The sequence below is a fragment of the Lactuca virosa genome, chromosome 6, assembly GCF_052849685.1.
Source record: "Lactuca virosa cultivar CGN04683 chromosome 6, Lactuca_virosa_CGN04683_v6, whole genome shotgun sequence".
Taxonomy (NCBI): domain Eukaryota; kingdom Viridiplantae; phylum Streptophyta; class Magnoliopsida; order Asterales; family Asteraceae; genus Lactuca; species Lactuca virosa.
The window spans coordinates 105,576,028-105,596,500 of record NC_136431.1 but is presented as its reverse complement, the minus strand read 5'-3'; positions in this window follow the sequence as shown (position 1 = coordinate 105,596,500).

Here is a 20,473-nt window from a genome sequence, read left to right as displayed (position 1 = left end):
GTGGCTATTAGGGTTACACCATGTAACTCATGTCTTTCCATATTCTTCATGCTCCATTGGTTAAAACCTCCATGGAGTATCCATGGGTTACTCCATGGGTTTAGCCCAACATGAAGAACAATGGATCATAAGCCCACATATATAAGAATGAATGATTTACACAATCAATCCCCATATATTTAATTAGTATCCTTTTGATCACATAATTAATTCCAAATTAATTATTGATCAATACTAATTAAATAATATGATTTCATATTAATATATTAGAACTTATAATATATTAACAAATCATAATTATCCTTTTCTCACAAAAGTGTATCCAAATTGTTCCGATGCCATGCAACCCAAATGGACCATGCCAATCGGGTCAAGTACATACCAATTATAGTTATGGACTTAGACACTAATCCAACATCCCTCTCATCCGTAATCCCTCTCACCCGCAACCTTCACCTCCCCCATTGCAGTCCTCTCGACCCGCAACTACCTCCCTCCTTCCTCCTCCTCCTCCTTTCTCTTCAGCCCCCTTTCCTCCTCCTCATTCCTCATTCCTCATCCTTCCTTCCCCCTCTCATCAGCCCCTCCCCTCTTTTTCTTTATTTTTTAGCCTTATTTTTTTATTAACAACATTTAGTTTTTGTAACACCCATTTTTTTTACACCAATTTTTTTTTCAGCCAATTTTTTTATTTACCCAATTATTTTTTTAACACCATTTTTTTATTTAGCCAATTAGTTTTTTTTAACACAAAATTTTTTTATTTAGCCAATTTTTTTTAACACTAATTTTTTTTTATTAAAAGCAATTATTTTTTTAATACCAATTTTTGCCACAACCTAGCCTTTGATAGTCACATTGGTTCACTTCTTACTGATTATATTGGAAAAATTTTATTCTTTCCATGAGGATTACTCCATGCTGCAGTCGGACATCAAATTATTCTTCGCGATATATGCACCGCTACGGAGCCTGATCAAAAAAGTTGTTTCACATTCTTCGCTTTATGGGATTTTTATGAGTTGTCGCTTTTGATCTACGGTTGACGAACCATGTATCTTGAGCATGTGGAATTTATTTTTCTTTTGAAGACCACTTCAAGAGTTATGGCACCGCAGTTTGGGTATATCGGTATTATTATTCAACACATCAAGAGATTTTTTCACGCAGAGTTATTATTGTTACTTTGGTATTCGATCGAGCAGATTTCAGCGACTGAATAGCCAGCTACATATGACCGCAATGTATTTATTTTACTCTCATTCTCAGGTTTTATCGAGACTCTTCATACATTTAGGGAGAGCTTGCATAGCTCTTGGTATCCGACACTCTCCATCCTAATGATTTGTTGATTTTTGATATCCGGTCATTGGTTATCAAAAATAGGGAGAGAATATCATTCGTATGTGATTTTATGATTGTTTGAGTTTGGATTTTTGAAGACTTCTGAAGACGATGATTTATTTAGTGATGCGATGTGGCACTGATTTTTGGTCTTAACGGATCAAATTTTTGGCATTGCTAGATGTTTCTTGGTTCTAGATTATTTATTATTCGGACTCTACCATAGGATGATTCTTTTGTGCTTGCATCCGGTTCAGATCTTATGATTTTTCAAGTTTGGATTTGTGATATTTTGAAGACGAAGACTATTTTGGCGATGTGACATGGCTCTTATTTTTGATCTTCCGATCAAATTTTTGGCATTTCTAGACCATGTCTTTGGACGCACATTATTTATTATTTGGACTTCACTTTTGGATGCTTCACATTTTTTGCAGGTTATTCTTTTGAAGAATTTTGGGTGTATTATGATTCGAGGACTAGAGATGTTTTCAGATTTGTTGAAACCGAAGTGTTTTTATGATTGGATCTTCTATTTGATCATGGGGGTTATGACCAGTTTGAAGATTTGGATCTTATTTTTCTGCTTCATTGGTAGTGCTTTGAAGTCGAAGACCTTATTGTTTAGAGATTCATGGCCAGTATCAGAGATCATAGACACTTCAGAGTTTTAGAGACATTTCAACATTTGGTTCTCATTATGTTTCATTTTATTACCACACTTGCTAGTCGTTTACTGTGTATTTTAGCCTTTTATCACTTCATTTGTATCCCTCATTATTTACGAGCATTTAGGGAGAGAATGTTGGAGCATGTAAATACTCTACAGATTATGAGTAATAGTTAGGTTATATTTTTTCCCTTTATTGTATTATTGGTTTCTCTCGCCTATATATAGAGAGAGTTGGTCATTGTAAAAGTAAGAGTGCACTCACAATGTAGTTTCTAGAGAGTGAAAGTGTGGTGGGATCTCTCCTACCAAGGGAGAATTATCTCTCCCAACAATATTCTTCATGTATTATATTTTATCTCTTTTCTAGTATTATCATGGAATTACTCATCTTATGGTGTTCTTCATTTTTATGTTCGTTAAATCTCGAGATATTATTATTCCGCATCCACCAATCGTCAAAATGGGTTTCAACAGAACAAATTTTGTTCATTTTTAAGTTAAAGCTTTCTGGGAAGTCAAGTTTATGAAGAATTGACATATTTTTCGTGTTTTTCGGTTTCTTGTTTTTTGTCACTTATCGAGGGAGGTGGGGGGGTTTTGTATTGCCAAATCTAATTCGAGCACTTTCTCATTCCCATTTAGATTTTTATAATCATATTTCGATTATCAAAAGGGGGGAGAGATTATGATATGGGTATTCGAAATCAATAGTTTTTGGATATTCATATTGGGAAAATGATCATTTATGATTAAAGACCGATGTGACCTTGGGGAGGGGGGTTGATTATGAAGTTATTTGAATTTAAAATTATGAACTGGTTCGTTTTTACGAAGGGTTTACTCTAAATGAAGATATTTGGGATGTGCTTTTATGCTTAAACACATGTAGTTTTCCTTGGAGTTTTGGATACTCAAGGACTCAAAGTTGCATTTTGATGCTTTGAAATATAATGTCTCACATTCTAGAACCTGGATTAGAAGATCATTGAAGACTTGGAGATTTTTTGATTTCTTCTACATTTTTGTCATGCTTGAGGTCTTGTTTGTGAAGTTGCTCTTTCGGAACTTGAAGCCGGGTCATGCATTCTAAGCTTTGAGGTGGAGAATGTTGGGATGCAAGACTCTTCAGTGGATGGTGACTTGGAAGGATCCTTCCCTATTCGATATGGAAGGCTTTTCTTGTGGAAGGCCATATGGGCTGAGCTAGCCTATAAATACTAGTTTTAGTATTCCTTGTCGGTTGTGAGAGCTCCCATTGTATAGATGAGTAGTTTAGTCTAGAGAGAGAGAGAGGGAATATTGTAGTAAGCAAGCACATGCTTCTACATTTTTGTACTACTCCATTATCTATACATCTTGTGCTTAAACGTTAGATCAGGTCTTTTTGATTATGCATGTTCTTAATTCCGCATTTTTCATCTCCATTGGACCCTACAGTATTGTTGGATCATGATGATTATTATAAAACATCTAATCATACCATAGAAAATGACACATTTAAACAAAACCATAATGATCAAACTATTGGATATATGTTCATCAATTTACTACACTTAAACATTAATCTACAAGAATGTTATTGATTTTACCTTATGCGGTGATCAAGAAGAACATACAAGAGGATCCGAAGTAGAATTACTTTATTGATGTTGCACTCTATAGCAACAATCCTTGCAAGCAAACAAAAGGATTAAACATTATTAGTTTGGTGACCAAGAAGCATGAAAACCCTTTTGGGGTTTTTGTTAACAGTTGCGAATGAGAATGGAGGGAAGAGAATAGAGAAATTTTGTGATCCGACTTGCTATTTATAGGGATTTTATGCCTTTTATAATTTTGAAAACCTTAGAGATTTACTTCCTCTCCACGATATGTTTAGATTTGGAAATTATACAATGAAGACGACAAACTAAATAATGACCTTCCATAATTTAAACCTTTGACTTATTAGAAAAGAAGTCACTATCTTTTAGTTTCTAATTAAACCATCAATTATTGATGAATAGTAAACTAAATTGATCCTTTTGTATTACCCAATGGACCTTTGCATTTATTGGTGGTATCACTAAATTCATAATTGTTGCGACCTTTTCTACTAAATCGGTTCTCACTAGAGCCTTTTCCTCTTCCTCTACCCGTGCCTTTTCCGATTGATTGGTTCACACTAACAATTGATTGATTTGATGCTCTTTATTGAACAGTTTAACCATTTTCTACTGGAGTATTATCTACCAGTGGAACATGCACAACATTTGAGACTTTTTGAATAACGTTTTTCAAGTGTTTTACATGTCCATTATTGATAATCTCTATAAATACTTCAACGTAAGATGTTGTAAAGAAAAACTGATATTAGGTCTGTCTTAAAAAAATTTCTTCAAATTTCACCAAATTTAATAAATAAGAAAAATTTAAATCTAACAAGAATTCTACACTGTAATTTCAAACAAAAGGCCTAATGTATAGACATTCACCATTTTCAGACTGCAATGAACCATCAATACAAGCAACAATAAAATACTAATTTGGAACATTTGAAGCCTTTTTTTAAGAACAATGATATAAGACGGGCAAATTTGTGTTGAATATGTTGATATGTTGAATATCTTGATATGTTGAATATAGATCTTATAAAATAACAATTATGTTTCGTTTTCTTAAATTCATTGTAAGAATGTCAAATATTCGCAGAACGGTTGTTAGATTTTGTAGTACATATGCCATATTTCACAGTATTGAAGACATAAAAAATATAGTTTTCGTAAAAAAACAGGCTTTTCATAGATGTTTCATCAGCAAAATCACAGATGGACATCAAAGGATATTGCAGATGTCATCTACAAAATAATTACCCATGATTGAATATTCCTTCAATTTTACCCACTTAAATACTTACCATGTTTCGTAGATTACATTATCTTTTTGGCGATGACAATTAATTTCACAGATATTTATGCAATATGGAGAATTATGTTTTAAGTCATTGTCTGCTAAATAAAATTACAACGAGATGGAAGCCACATGAACAACAAGATACACCGCTACCCCTTTACGGATTGCAAAGCTAACTCTTTTAAAATCTACATCCATGGATCTTAGGGGCGTAACATTAGAACGCATGACCCGTTGCACTCGTTTAAGGACCTCCACCACTTATGGTGCTAGGAAACCAAAAGTATCAAAATAAAATGGTACAAACACATGTTGATTATGAATACAATCTTTTTTGTGTTTGTCCACTTTACTTGAGGCCGTTTTTAAAACTGCTTCTCGTGCAGTGAAACCCTTAATCCTCAAGCTCACTAGGGGGAAACTCCTGTTTGATGCACACAAGCATGTTTCCTTCATATCCACCCAAAAAAAAAATTCGGTCTAAGTGTTGATATTCCTTCTAACGTATCAGTTAGGAAGTTCATGAGTGCTTCTTTCTTAGGTGAAACCTCGACCTTCTAGAATACGTCAAAAAGAACATCTCTGACCATATCATGTGAATAGTTAAACTAGGAGATGCCAACAATGTACTGCATGGTCTCCAGCGGAGTCTAAGCATGCTTTATGACAAACTGTGCAAATCTCGTCAGCGGGAAATAAAGGGATCATGAGTCGATAATTAAGGATAATATGATACTCCATGGGAAAAATATGTTGGCCAAGACCATCTATATGGATAGAAAGAAGAAAATCCTAAGCATGTGGTGCTTTTAGACACTAAAAAACTATCGTCTATCTACCAGGCATATCACGCTTTATTTCTATGCCCTTGACAATTTTGTTAAAAAGGGAATACCTGTGGGGATTTAAAGGGGTGTGTCCTTAGTAGAAAAACCACTAAAGTTGAAACTTGGGATCGTATCACGAAGACAATCCTAGGTAGAAACATAGTCAGATGCCATAAAACATATGCTAGTGTCTCGTAAGATGTGGTCTTGTAACACCCAAGATTGGGCCACTGAGGACACAAAAGAGTATAAGGAAGCCTCTACAACTGCGTACAACCCCAAACCACCAAACTGAATGGGTAAAGAAGCACGTCTCTAATGGATGTCTCCGAAGAAGGGACATCCACAAACACCAAGTCCTCAGTTGACTCGCGTAACCCTATCAAAGGAAAAAATCAGTCTCCTTCATGTGCACAAGCTGACACATCCTCAGGACAAAGAAAACTTTTGTAATACCAACACAAGATCGATGTAGAAGGAGCTCATTATGTGGGTCACCTAAATATAGAAGCAAGTGCATCATATCAAAAATGTTAGTCACTCTCCTCATTGCCAACTTCCTAATAAAACGGATCTCCCTACTAACAGTCCCTCCAAGAAGCTTCACCCCTAATGAAGGCTTCCCAGTGTCAATAAGAAATAAACATGCCCTTAGCTTCATGCTGTCACATGTAGGCCAAAGTAACTCGGTTTCCTGGATATTTAATTTAAGACCTAATCTAGGACCTTTAGCCCGAATGACATCCAACACTTTTGCCACCGCTTCAATCTCCAATGACTGTCCCGTCATCCGTATACCATGCATGGAGAATAAGATTGAAAATGTCTATAATATTTTGTACCAACAGGTTCAAAACAAGAAAAAAAAAAGAAGTGGCCGCAAGGGGTCACCTTGTTGAATGCCAGTGGTAGACCTTATATGTTTGTCCCCCCGATACAACCTCATTGACTGCCCATATAATAATTCCCTCCACAAAGAGATAAAAAGGAACCTACGCCTGACCTCACGAAGTAACACAAATCTATCCACTATATTAAAGGCATTCAAGAAATCCATTGTAAGAATTGCAATAGATCCATCAGTGTGACACTCATTCAACAATCTATTGACGCTATACAATACGACCTCAGCAGCACCAGACACACCCACTCTGAACTAAAAATCGTTAAGGTACTTTTCCATTTATTTGCCAACTCCTTTCATGGCAACCTTAGAAACAAAACATCTCGATGTATTACTTACTACAATAGGTTGGATCCCGTTGTCAGGCTTAAGGAGTATCATATGAGGTGCAGAAGCTACAAACTCCACCAAACTTGTTAGAAATATCCACCGTAACCACATGTTGACCACATTAGTGATATCACATTAAGAGATCCATAGCCACAACATACCCTTCTCCAAATAGAGCATCCAAAACATGTTGCACTCTCACTAAATCTCTCCGACATGATGTTCTTTTAGGAAAAAATTTAATATAACTAAGGACATAATCGACCTCCACAACAAAGGGAATCTTAGAAAGTGTGGAAATCGACATGGATGGATGTTCCTTATATGAATGCTTAGGTTCCAAAGCCTTGATAGTACCAACACCATACATAGAAACACCGAAAGAACATAACACTTTAATTGCTACAGTAAAGTGCCCATTAACAACCTTACATAGACACTGCTGGATGTTGCTATTGGCTATTGTCCTCTTCATCAAAATTTCACCTCCTTCCTATCTAAGAGAAATCAGTCGAGGACCGTCTAATATATTTTTTAACAAGCATAGTGATACCATCTTTCCCCTTATATATTTAAAGAATTCATGATGGAACGATGTTGCAAGGATTTCCTGCTTCCAGACCTAGTTTCTTTCCTATATTTGGGTCTGAAAACCTACAAAGTGCAACGAAAAAGAGTAACAACCTTACCCATGCTTCAACAAACCCCGATTGCGCAACCACTCTATAAATAACAATTTTTAGAGCCTGAGAGAAAGTTGTTCGACAATTATGAGGAAAATTTTCATGGTGGTAATAGGCGCTTTAAAGACACAGTCAACAAGGTCAATATTCAAAAGAAACTCCTCACATGCATTGTTATCAGGTTTCGTGATGGAAGGCTTTGAAATTCTGATAATGTACAAGGTCATCAAAATGATGAAAAGCACGACTGATTACATGTATATAAATACACTTTCCATACAAGACTAAACACCTTCAAAGTGTCCTCCAAAACTATAAAAAATCCTTGGTCGGTAGTGATAGCCTCCTGCAATATGCATTTTCGTTTATCGGTATGAAGGTGTACCCTCTTAAGATGGACTATGATGTGAAAAATCCCCTTAATTTCCCTTCATCATCCGGGAAATAATGAAACCACTAGAATGGACATGGCCATATCTAGGTCATGTTTGTAGAAATGCAAGTCATGAGAAAATACAAAAAGAATTAAGCCTTTAGAAGAGGCTGAAAATTGAATCCAAATAACCCAAAACTTCATAGTGACATTTCAAAAAACAGTCGGCGTACAATCCAAAAGAATAAGAGGTAAAAGATCTACATCTTGTCAATGCTTGTTACAACTGAAAATGGAATACAGGAAGAACATGATGCAATTGAAGGGATTGAACACTTAATTCTTCAAAACCCGGTGAAAATTAGTACATGAATTGAACCCTAACCTGTAGCACAAATGCATCCACTCAGAGGTTCTTATCTGGCTGCTCTAGAAACAAACGGAGAGCAGCAGACAAAGAGATCCTAAATTCATAGATACACAAGATTCTCCGATGAACATTTGCTGGTCAAAGAAACTATGGTCAATGTACATGAACTAGAAAGATATGTAGAAAGTCAATCAATAGATACATATTGATAGGTGACATCAGTGCTTTTATGAAAATATGAAGACTCCATACTAACTCCCAGATAAATGATGGTTGACCCAAAATAGGTAAAGAGATCCCCAATTAAAAGTTAGCATCTTTAATACTTTTATCTCATAAGTTCTCCAACGGGTGTGGTGAAGTTTCTAACGATTCTAAGTTATCATTGGTTTTGTTAGCTAACAATTCAATTATATGCTAGCTTTACGATGTTTCTAGTAGGTGGCTATATTTGAGATTTGGAAAATTTTGATTATTCCTTGTAAAGTGGTTAATGGGTCGGGATTAGAATATTTTTTTTGGGGGAAATTGAGTAATCTGACCACAAGTGAGTTCTAGTTAACAAAACTAACCAAAATTTTTTTTGAAAACTGACCACTTAGTCCGGAATGGCCCATGTCGGACTAGAAAAATGGCTCAAGCCCAATACTGTAGCCTAATGCTATATATATGGGTCCCACACACAAAAATTCGGAATACCCATTCTAGATTTTGCAATTCCAAAGTTCGTTCTACCCGTATTTCCGACCTACTTTTCAACATGGATTTGTCAAACTAAGTGAGTTCTACTCTTTAAGTTACTTGCATTTGAGTTTACAAACAAGTTTACGTATTCTGAAATGCATATCACACTTTGGAATACAATGAATGAGTCCAAAATATTTACTTTTTGTATGTTTTTTTTGTTGTACATATATGAGAGGCATGTAAGTATCTTATAGTGTATTTAGGATCGATTTTTTAGTCCGGAAGTTTGTTTTCTACAGAATCTGGAATGGTAATGTAAGTCCGGAATAAGAAGAACATAGTTCGGAACACGATAATCTATTTCAGAATGTTGTTCCGGAATGACAGTCTGGAATAAATATTCGTTATCACTTGTTTGTGTCTGATTGTTTAATAACTCCTATTAGTCCAAAAACGAATTTGCATGAATGTTGTTAAAAAAGTGGGTTTTACAAACAAAGAAGTTGTATTCCATTTACAAAAGCTTTTAAAATTATGCCCGATAAAGATAAAATCGAATTACAAAAATTTAAAATAAATTTTATATTTTATTTTTATGGTAATGTATTAAAATATTTTTGGAATTTTGTTTTTGCAGACAAAAACAAAGATGTTGAGTTAGAAAATAAAATAAAAATAAACCAATAAAGGCACCTATAAAAGTATGAAAGAAATATGAAATGGTGTTAAAGCTTAAATTGAAAGCAGATAGAACTCCGTAAGATAGGACTGGAGGAATTTCAGACAAACTTGTTATTATAGACTAATTGCAAATAATTTTTTTATGGATATGTTTCAGCAAGTTGGTTTTATTATTGGATATGTTTATGCAAGTTTCTTTTTAATGTGTATGTTAATATATTTTATTTTCAGTCTCCAACATCCAGTGACTCAATCGATGACGATGAGTTGACAATAGAATATGATATACTACATCTTGAAGAAGAGCAACGACGTCTTGTTGATACGACTGCATTAGAATTGATTTGTGATTATCAACGTGTTAAAGAACGAATGGCAATACTGGAAATTTCATTACCACCTTCTGCGGCTGAGGAGCGGAGAAAATTAGCATTCTATAATATGCAAACACTCCTCATTACGATGTCCGAATATATAAGACAATTTTTGAACACAATGATCTCATTGAAGAAGTATGTAGGACAACTCTAACAATAGAAGATCGAGTCCAAATGACTAATAATGAGTTCAGTCTAACTGAGACCTACATGGATTTGTTTGAAAATCATGTAAACATGACTAGTTTCCACCGGATGCAAGGTCCCAATTATTTTGGAAATGTAATATAATTTTAAATATTGTAATGTCTTTTGAAGCTTAAATATGTAAAAGAAAGGGTAGGGTTATCCAAAATGACAATGCGTTTCATTAACATCAGTACAAAGATCGTTACAAATCCTAATCAATAATTATATTGGTTTCCATCAATTAGGAAATTGTAAGGGATACATATTTTTTTCGCCGTCAATAAAATCTCCTCTATTTCTGACAACCTTTGTTAGATGGTCCCATTCTGGATTAAGCTTATCTATCTCCACATTTGCATCTTGAATCCACTTCTGAACTTCTTTAACTTGCTTCATAGCTTCAACAACCCATTTTTCTTTTTCATTTACTTGTTCTGCTAGATCATCTGCACGTTGATTTAGTGTCTGACTTGTTTCAGAGTCCCTTTCGTTTGCTTATTAGCGGCCTTGGTAACTTGAAAAATTTCGTCAAACATTTTATCTGAGAGTGGGAAATACGAGCCTTCTTAAAACGAGTTAATATTTGAACATACATAGTAATCTTCTTCTTCACAATGCCAAACACCAAACTCAGATGAACTCAATCTCAAGTTACTTCTACATATACGATGCAAGCTAGCTACATATAAATAGTCTGAAGTTCTATATCCGGAATGAGTGTCTGAAATGCTATGTCCAGAATGTGTGTACGGAATGCGACGTTCGGAATGCATGTCCAGAATATGTGTCTATGACTCATATTTTTCATAAATCTATGACATTTATGATTCATTTAACTAGACATGAATGACTGATGTGACATCCGGAAGTTCAGTTCGGAATGGAACTTCAGAATGATATGTAATCCAGAATGAACCACTATAAATAAGAGAGTGGAATTACAGAACCTTTAGAACTACAAAATTGTAGAACTTTTAGAACTCCAAAATGTCAGTAATCAACCCCAGCCGTGGACTATACAAGAAGAGATCACACTTGTTTAGTCCTGGATAATAATTGAGGGTGATTTGATTGTCCTCATGCTGCCACTTCTAATGTGTGGATGGTGATGGAAACAACTTACAAAATATGTTTCACTATGAGTTATCTGTTGCAAATTATCGAACTGAAGAAGAAGTGAAGAGTAAGTTTCTAGACATACAGTCACAGGTGAAGGATTTTGTCAATATTTATCACAAGATCGAGAACGAATTATTGGATGAAGATGAAGAAGTGTTTTTCTAGCTATCAAGGGTGGTATACAAACAGAAAATAACGGGGTTGGTTTTCCATACGAACATGTTTGGGATATTTTAAAAATGTCCTGTGTTTTTAAATTGTGTACTTTGTTATTTTTATCTTTAATACGGTTATGGTACTTCTGAATTATGTTTGTTCTATATTTGTAATATGTAACAAATATTAGAGAAACAATATTTTCCATTAGTCGCTCCTAATTCGATTACAAACATAATTAATTGCGATTACATAGGCAATAAAATGGTCATCAACAGGTATGGTATTTACCATTTAAATGAAGGGGGAAGAGGGTGCACATTTTAGGTCTGGTAGGTAGTTCGAAACATATCAGCCTAGTAATATATCTGAACCATATGAACTAATTCAGTGATGTTTGAATAACGTGATGCCGCAATAGCATGACCGCACGCTATACCCAGATTGCACCATTTCCCACATGAACATGTGTGGCGGTTCAAATCTACAACAAAAGTGTGAAAATCAAAAACTTGAAAAATGTCAGACGGGAACAGAGACATGGTCTCGGGCAGGATCTTTGTTGCTTGCCACCGAACAGACTTTTGCATGCCCCTCTGAAGAACCATCTCTGCATATGGGGTGAGTATGTAAATCAACCTCCTTGAAAAGTAAATATTTTCATTTACGGTTATTGTATAAGTAAAAATAATTCAAGATTTTATGGTATTTTACTTCCCATGAAACTGCGTTCAATAAAAATCCGTTAAATGTAGTTACGAATAGCCTCAGTAAGCGTTATTATCGGTACATTGCATTGATTAACTGATAACACAAACAAAAATTATGGAATATCAATGTTGTTTTCATTCCAATGGGTGTTAGGGAAATAGGCTCTTGCCCATTTTCTCATGACCGATGTTGGCAAGAACCTCACGTGCATAATGGGTTAGCTGACATAAGTTTTGTTCAAAACCAGATATAGTATATAAGTTGGATGTCATCCAGAACAAAGGTTCCAATGTTCTGTTCCCATGAACTCTTGTGCGCATACACATAAACACACTTTTCAAGTATACACATGATAAGAATCAGGGAATACCTAACCTATGCAACAACTAATGACATCGTCAATAATGGTTATGAACGATAGTTCCCTACCCTCTCTGAGAGCTTCCTTCAACCTCATCAGGAACCAAGTACAAGAGTCAACATTATTTTCCACGCCCAGACTAAATGCTATAGGTAGGGTCTGGTTGTTCTAGTCCATAGATACTGCTACGAACATTGTATTTAGGTAGTCGCCTCTTAGACACACACTACCTCTAAAGGTGACAGACGGCATGCAACCTATGAATACGTGTAGCTGTATTTTTTTTGGAAAAACAAACCAAGAAGCTTTAGGTATACAAATGTTGTTAATTTTAAAGAAGCAATATGATTAAGGAAAAAAAATTACCACACATCCAATAGCCACAAAACAGAATTGGAAACGATCCATCACATCAGTTTTGATGTTCGTGTAACTATGAGGGTTAGTCCACCTTAGGTTGTGTAGGTAAATAGACACGTTGGTAAAGCTTACTTCGTGCTCACTCTCTGAGAAACTCATCTTGAACGAGTTATAGGAGATAATTATGGATGATGAAAAGTAAGCTTCTAACTAAATATGGTAACACTTATATATTGGGGACAAAAATTGATGTTTTATAATTCGTAATAACTGTACGGAACCTGTTTCCAAAACATGTGTCCGTGACTCCGTATTGTCACTTCAAACTACTAACTTGATAATCGTACATAGATTCTCGTTTCGAACAGGGACACTTCGGAATGTAAGTCTGAAAGGTACGAACATTCTTGTTTCAGACCAAAGCTCCGAAATGAATACCTCGATTCTGGATGCGATATTATGGAGAAAGTGGTCATTTTACAAAAAAAAAAAAAATAAGTTGGTTATTATTAATAAAATACCCATTTATATGGGTTAGAGTACTTAATTTACCATTTTTAACCAATAACCATTTACTAACGATGAATGCTTAGCGGTATAATAGAGTCAGATAAGTAGGCCATCCGTAATCCATATCATGACGGGCGTCGTGGTCTAGGTGGCCAAGAACCACATTCGTGCACACCATCCCAGTGTGTCGTTGTGGGTCATGATCATGCCCTTCCGTGGTGTGTTCGATGATCGAGACCAGCCAATAGGAGCCGGTTGAACCATTTACTCTTTGACTTCAATTTTACTAGCCGTTCAACTATTTTTTTTTTGAAAAAGTTATGTTTTTAAGTACAACCATTTATCTATATAAACCATAACACACAACCTCATTTCTTACACCATTATTATTTTTCTCTATAAACAATTACACGTACGACTTTATTTTCAACCAAAAACCATGGATCCAAATCAAAATACCCCCCACCCCCCCCCCCCAAACTATCGAAACCGCAAATCCAATAACCCTTTTACGCTAGATACAACTCACCGCCAATACCCAAACATAGAATCACCCCAAGGTGGTTGATAGGTTCATTTTATGCACCTATTTTGCATGTTTATTTCCATAATTTCATCGCATTCTACTTCATAATTCTTGCATTTAGTTAATTAAATCGGCAATTTCATATTTTATTAAGAATGTCTGGTACTTTACTATTTTTGATTTATTTTGTAGGCATTATGGAGCTTTGAGCATGGAGCATGGAGCATGGAACTTGGAACATGGAGCATAAATATTTGAAGCATGAAGAGAAGATGGACCAGTCATGCCATGGAAGAAAACATGGAGACATAACCCGAGTCCTTGTTGCATTATCATCATAGCTGAGGACTACGTTTGAAACACAATTCGTGTCACACCGACACGGGTTGTGTTTGTGCTTTCTCATCTTATATTTGAGCAACATGACTCATGGTGAAGCTAGACTGAAGAAAGAGCCAACAGTGAAGACTTATTGGAATTTTAGCAAAAAGCATGGGCCATGCAAAAAACACAAGGTCAAGACACATGGCCATGCCAAAAACACATGGGAAAGAGGCATGGCCATGCTAAAAACGCATGGTCTCATAGAATGCATTGTGGTGCTAAATTGCAGCGAATCGACACTTATCATACACAAATGGTTTTGGGAGCTTTCTCTGGCGATTTTGGGAGATTTTTAGGAGCTTTTGAAGGCTACTAATTATTGCAAACACTTTTGATTTCCTTTTGTAAGCATTAGACATTTCCAATTCCATCTTTTTTTGATTAATTTGTTCTTAGCCATGTATGGCTAAGAAACCCTAATTTCTAGTTTGTGTTCAAAACATGTTGCTTTCTTGACTTGAAGCATATGATTTGATGTTTGATTTGTGATTCTATTCTAGTGATTATGTTTTTGTTTAAACTAGAACCCTTGAATTTGATTTGTGTTTGATTGGCCACTTTCATTAATTAAATTATTGTGTAGTTAATTAACTTTTAGGGCACCTAATCGTTCTATTAAGTTTATAATTGGAAACAAACAATAAGTTTTCTTATTCTAAAACATATATCACATTTTTTCTCACTTCTGAGCGTATGAGAAGAAATGAACATTGTTGGGAAGCTTGTAAAAAACTTAATGCAGTTTTTCAATACAATCAAAGAGTGTGTTTAGGTTAAATTAGTAAAGCTAGGTCTAGTGAAAGAGTGTGTTTTGGTTAGATAATTTGGCAATAGAGAGGTATTAGAGCATGTTAATATCTTTCAGTACCAACTTAGAATAGCAACCATGAATTACATCAAGTCATAATCAAGTTGAACAACAACATTGAGAACTAGAACTAGAACCCTTCAGTCAAATTGTTTACAAGTTTATTTCATTTTTTGCATGTTTTTAAAGTAGACTTTTATTTTATTATTTTACTTTTACAAACAAAACCCCCTTTTGTGATCAAATTACCTTGCACAAAGAGGTATAGAATTTTATCCCGTGTCTCTGTGGTTCGACCCTGCTTGCCTTGTACTACTTTTTAGTGCACTAAAGCACTGTATTTCGAATCTATTGTAACCCTATTATTTGTTGGGTTTGACACGCCTAACAAATTGGTGTTGTTGTCAGGGACACGGTGTTACTAATTGTTTATGCCTAGATCTTTTCGCATAATTATACCATTGCCAATTGATACAGAGATGAGAAGACTGCAAAGAGGTTACGGAAGCAAGCCAAGCTTCGTAAGAGGAAACCGGTTTTCAGGACTTCTTCATCATCTACCCCTCCGGTCCTTAACATTTAGGAGGACATACCCCTCTCAAGTGTGTTAGAAACTGAAACTGAAACCCTCTCACTCTCACCTCAACCATCCTCATCCAGAAGTACAACTCCACCCTCTTCACCTACTCATTACATCCCAAACTCCACACCCACAGAAACCTCAATTCCTACTCATCCCATGGGCGACAACCGTGGAGGGAATCAAGGTCCTCCAAATACACCACTAGAGCAAACCCTTCACCAATGGGCGACGCTAGAGGTTACTTAACAACCTATTTGCATCACATATTCGGCAACCACAAACCTTGAACTAAAATCCGGTCTAATCCACTTACTCCCAACCTTTAGAGGAATTGAAAACAAAGAACCCCAAAAGTTCCTCACAGAGTTCCATGTTGTGTGTGTTGGCATGAAACCAAACAATGTCACAGAGGATCACATCAACATCAGGGCATCCCCCTTTATAGTGCAAGACTCAACAAAAGATTTACTTTATGACCTTCCACCGGGGACGGTCAACACATGGGTGGACCTTGCATGTTCTTAGACAAATACTTCTTAGAAATGATAGCCCCAGCCCAAAGAAAAGAGCTAATTGGGATCAAACAACACAAGAAAGAAACCTTTCATACATATGGGGAGAGGTTCAAAAAGCTTCGTGCCCATTGCCCAAAGCATGGTATTAGTAAGTATCAAATCATCCAATACTTCATTGAAGGCATGACTCCTTGGGAAAGAAGACTTATTAATGCTTCAAGTGGAGGATCTTTAATAGATAAGACCCCAACTGAGATTCGAGATCTCAAAAAAAACATGGCGGAGGATTGAAAGAATACGAGTCAAGATGAAGATTGGTACACGGATGCACCTCGAGATGTAAAAGAGGTGCACACTCCTCAAATTGATGCTCAACTATCTGAGTTGAATAAGGTGGTAATGATGCTAGCTAACGACAAAGGTGTGCAATCCACACCCTGTCCTTGTGGTATTTGCACTCAAGTGGGACATAAGACCGATATGTGTGCTCAATTACAAGAAGAAGAATATGAAGAAGCAAATGCTTTGGGAGGCTATTCCGGGCACAATCAAAGAACTTATGATCAACCCCACGACAATCAAGGGTGGAACAAAAACCAAAACATGGGCTATCAACAAAGACAACCACCCCATTACCAAGCAAGGCCGCCATTTCCACAACAAAATTACCAACCTAGGCAACCACAACCTCTTCCTTAACAATTCGGATCCTCAAGAATGTCCTTAGAAGACATAATCAAAAGCATTGCCACTAGCACTCAAAGTTTTCAGCAAGAAACCATGGCAAGTATCAAGAATCATGAGCAACAAATGGCACAACTTGCTCAATCGGTGAGCAAAACGGAGAATCAAGGGAAGCTGCTGCCTCAAACCAAAAAGAACCCAAAGCACAATGCTTGTGCAATTAGGTTGAGGAGTGGAAGTAAATATGATGGCATGAAGATGCCCGAAGAATAAGAGGAGGAGGATTTGGTGATAGAAGAACCACCAAAGAAAAATGAAAAGAAAGAAAAAATGGTGGAGAAAAAGAAGTCGGAAGAGAAAGAAGCAAAGATCACACCACCACCTTTTCCATCAAGATTGAGAAGTACCAAAAAAGAGAGAGAAGATAGTGAAATCATGGCAATGTTCTGGAAAGTTGAAGTCAACATCCCTCTCTTATACGCGATCAAACAGGTACCTAGACATGATAAGTTCCTTAAGGAATTGTGCACGTCTAAAAAGAAGCTGCGAGGTAATGAGACAATGAAAGTAAGTGAAAATGTTTCTGCAGTTTTGCAGAAAAGGATGCCCCCAAAGTGCAAGGATCTGGGTGTTTTCACTGTTCCTTGTAAATTGGGAAACCTTTATGTCCCCCTTGCTATGCTAGATTTAGGAGCTTCAATTAATGTTTTACCATATTCTGTTTATAAATATATTAGCATAAGCACTCTAACAAAAACCTGGGTGATTATCCAACTTGCAGATCGTTCTATAGTACACCCAAAAGGTGTATTGGAGGATGTTTTAGTGCAAGTTAATGAACTTGTCTTTCCTATAGATTTTTATGAGCTTGATATGGGAGATGATGACCACCCAAACTCGAGTTCCATACTTTTAGGTAGACCATTCTTAAAAACAGCAAGAACACAAATTGATGTCTACAATGGTACATTGTCCATGGAATTCGATGGGGAGGTCATCAACTTCAATATCTATGAAGCAATAAGGTACCCAAGTGATGTTCATTGTATAAAATTTGTTGATATGATCCAAGCTTTGATTGAAAATTGTTTTGAGTTGACTAACCATGATTTGTTGGAGTTAGTTTTGAGCAGCAATTTTAATAACGATTTAGTCAAAGAGATTGCAACAAATTTCAAGGTTGATGAAGAGTTGTTGGAAATTGTGGAGTTCATGGAAGAAAGGAAGAAAATGAGGTATGATAATACCAATGTGAAATTGCCCATTTCTAACAAAAAACTTCTTCCTTCTATTGTGCAAGCACCTAAGCTAGAATTGAAGACTCTTCTAGATCATGTGAAATTGCCCATATCCAACAAGTTGTCCATTACAGAAGAAGATGAGTTGATGACTTTGCTGAACAAGTATAAGAAGGATATTGGGTGGACAATTGCTGACATAAAGGGCTTGAGCCCTTCCTTGTGCATGAATAAGATTCTGATGGAGAAAGACTTCAAACCAACCCGAGAGGCACAAAGAAGATTGGACCAACCCATGATGGAGGTAGTAAAGAAAGAAATCATGAAGCTTTTGGATGCAGGTATGATCTACCCCATCTATGATAGTAATGGATGAGCCCCATTCAGATTGTCTCAAAAAAACGTTGGGGTCACAGTTGTTTCGAATTATGAGGGAGATTTGGTGCCAACCCGTGTGCAAAACGAGTGGAGAGTTTGTATTGACTATAGAAAATTGAATGCCTTAACGAGAAAAGACCATTTTCCCTTTCCATTCATTGACCAAATGTTAGAGAGATTAGCGGGAAAATCTCACTAGTGTTGCTTAGATGGTTTCTCGGGTTTTTATCAAATTCTGGTAGCCCCGGAAGACCAAGAGAAACCCACCTTCACTTGTCCCTTTGGCACATTTTCTTAGAGGCGTATGCCTTTTGGTCTATGCAATGCACCCGCAACATTTTAGAGATGCATGGTGAGCATTTTTTCTGAATATGTTGAAAACATCATTGAAGTCTTCATGGATGATTTCACAGTGTTTAATGCAACTTTTATTTGTTAATCAAGAGCTTGTTTGGTTAACTTGGTAAAAAGTTAGGTTTAATTCAGAGAACTCATTTTGATTAAATAATTTTTGTAATAGAGGTCATTAGAGCTTGTTAATGAACTCCAGTACCAATTTAAACAAGTGCACAGTCAAATATTGTGTTTAAGGTTAATTATATGATGAGGGGAGTCACCGCGAAACTGAAATTGTTTTCTCTTATTTGGATTTTCACAGTCTTAAAATTCAGTTATTCTTTTATCATTTTCGATTTTTATTAGTTTAAATTTACAGAAAGAAGCCCCCCTTTTTTATGTTTTATTCGTCTGTCAAGAATTAGTTTGTGCCTTACACAAAGAGGAGAAGACTTTAGGATGTGTCCTTGAGGATCCGACCCTGCTTACCAGTACTGCCTGTTAGTGTAAAAGAGTAGTCTTATTTATACTTTTATTTGTTTAAATCGTGCACGACATCGGTTTTAACAAATTGGCGTCGTTGCCGGGGACACGGTAAACACTAATAGTTTTATGCCAAGATCTTCACATACAGGTGATCTAATTTTTGATCTAGATATTGAGAAGACTGCTAGGAAGCTAAAGAAGGAAGCACAACTTCGGAAGCAGCAAGCGAGAACCTCATTCTCCCCTCCCCCATCACACTATAAAACACCTACACCACAAGGCACTCCCTTGTGGAACGAACCTGAAGCCTCATTTCAACCTTTTCCATAAGTACCACCTACCTCACCCGTTAACAGCCCCTTTAAAACATACTCGTAATCATCTTTAGAAGAATCCGAACCCACAGACTCTTCTAAAACCGAAACAGAAATCATCATGAGCGAAAACGGAGACGATGCTGAAAAGACTCTTCGCGAGTGGGCAACACAAGAGGTTACCCAGAAACCTCTGTGTATCACCTTTCCAGAAGCTCAGAACTTTGAGCTCAAATCCGGTTTAATCCATCTGTTGCCCCCATTCCAAGGCCTTGAGAATGAAGACCCTCACAAATTTCTCAAGGAATACCATGTCGTCTGTTCTGGAATGAAACCCCATGTAGTTACTAAAGACCAAATCAAACTAAGGGTGTTTTCTCTCTCAGTTCAAGATGCAGCAAGAGAGTGGTTATATGACCTCCCATCTTTTTCAATAACAAGATGGAATGAACTCACCAAACGTTTTCTAGAGAAATATTTTCCTGAGGCGAAAGTGTCGAATCTGCTCAGAGAGATTCTCAGTATAAAGCAAGGCAAAAGAGAGGCTCTCCATACTTATTGGGAGCAGTTCAAAAAGCTGCTGGTCCGATGCCCTCAACATGACATTAGTGATTATCAGCTATACCAGTGTTTCTGCGAAGGCTTGATACCCATGGAGAGGTAACTTATAAATG